At 42.6% G+C, this 1,849-nt stretch overlaps 1 long non-coding RNA gene across 1 annotated transcript; it reads right to left on the bottom strand.

Annotated features, from left to right (window-relative positions):
- Window positions 1–385: 385 nt before the first annotated feature.
- On the bottom strand, window positions 386–913 carry LOC310823580. The gene is made up of 3 exons (XR_014554956.1): window positions 881–913; window positions 618–707; window positions 386–458 (listed from the first exon to the last, which is right to left on the bottom strand). It is a non-coding gene; the product is annotated as an uncharacterized lncRNA (long non-coding RNA).
- Between the last annotated feature and the right edge of the window lie 936 nt (window positions 914–1,849).

The following is a 1,849-nucleotide window of genomic DNA, read 5'->3' on the forward strand; positions in this document are numbered from 1 at the left end:
GCAATACTGAGAGCAGGGTGGAAATGCACTTTGGATAAGTGAGGTGCAGGCAATAGTAATATCCCAAGAGGTAGAGCAGGCCTTCATGTAACTTCTTCCTGTCAAAAGTGGTCACTGGTGTGTTTCCAATGGCGATCATGCAGTTATCCTCATAGACGAGCACAACTGGACAGGACAGGCCTAGATGACAAGAGTGGAAGTTTAGGAAATCACAAGTAACAAAAACGTTGTCCTGGACTGGGATACTTCCAAAAAACACAACAATTAGGTGACTGACAACACTACCTTTTTTGTATAAATGACAGAGGCTTACCACAAAACAACTGAAAAATTAAATACTTTAAGTCTCACCGTAAGGACATGGAAAACAGCCTCGCTGCATGCACCCAGCTTCTTAGGTGGCATAGTGCTGGATGGGAAGAGCAGTGGCAGGGCTCTGAACACAGCAGTGGCATCCACTATTTTGAAAGAAAGCACAACACAAGGCAGTATGAGTAACCACTCATCATGAGATCTCAAAATATAAACTTGGACAAATCAAGGTATACAGCGACCTCACCTCCATCCAACGTTTTAGGGGGTTTCATCGCTTTTTTCATCACCCCATAAAATTGGACCTTTGAATAGAAGTCGTCCCATCTATTCCTCATCTCCGAGACATAGTGGGCATTGTTTGGCTGTATTATCCTTTGCAATTCATCTAGGACCTGAAAGACATTCAAAAACAGGTGTAAATTGTTCCATTGCCAGTCCTGGTCCAACACGTTGATGACTGATGTCTCTTCAATTAAGACCTAATGGTTAAAGGCCCCTAATGGCCCCAAATCGTGTACTGAAAGCTACAAAAAGGTCAGGACTGGTTACGAGGGGATTAACTTACATGATCCAAGTCTTTGAAACAAGAATATGCCTCCAGAAACTTGCTGGGTCGGTCTTGCTCCTTTATAGTGTCAGAGGTTATAAAGCGTCTTCTCGACTCAAACTCCAAGTTCAGCAAATGGGTTACTGAAGCTTTGTTTGGCTTCTTGGACCGGCACATCTCTTGCAGTGTCTTGTAGTGCCTTGCCTGGCTTTTCTGGCTGTCCAAGACGTCACCCGAACCACCTAAAGGAATAATAATAAAAAAAAGGGTGGGGTTAGAGGTGTAAAGAAACATTAGGTTTCCAAATTAAGTAGGAGGAACTTAGGAGATAACGGGACTCAGTCATTCTTTTTTACAGTATTGCATTGTTAGAATACTAACATCCCTGAACTAAAACCTTTGCAAGGCCACTTACCCATGGCCTGTTTTCTTTTGTTTGTACATTGAGCATAGCAATCTCTCCCACATATCTCAGTAATCAAAAATGCATCACGACAACTTGAGACTAGCTGTTACTTCCCACAAAAACTCATGTAAACAAAGTGTATTAAGTTTGATACATACATTCATCACTGCTTTCCAGGTGTTGCACTGGGGTGCTGGCTCTGACTGGGGACCGTTCAATAATGACCGTAGAAGCACTCGAATCCCCGTCGTAGTCACTCGTTGTTATTTCTCCGACTTTACGCCGTTGTTTCTTTGCAGGAGGAGCGCCCTTCTTGGGGCTTCTTACATTCGATAGCCTCTTCATGAGCTTCTTGGCAACATGCTCCTGCCATAAAAACAGTAAAGATTAAAAGATGACACATGACAATGTTTTCACAATAAAAATAAAAACACAAGCAAAAGGGAGATAAAAATACTTACCCAGTTTTTTAGCATTGGATAATACTCCACCAATCGCTTTGCCATGGCATTGACCTCTGGTCTGGTGGGGTATCTGGCATCTTCTGTGGCTCTTGCAATTGAGATCATATTACACATAGT

This window comes from Argentina silus (genome assembly GCF_951799395.1).
Source record: "Argentina silus genome assembly, chromosome: Y".
In the NCBI taxonomy this organism is placed as follows: domain Eukaryota; kingdom Metazoa; phylum Chordata; class Actinopteri; order Argentiniformes; family Argentinidae; genus Argentina; species Argentina silus.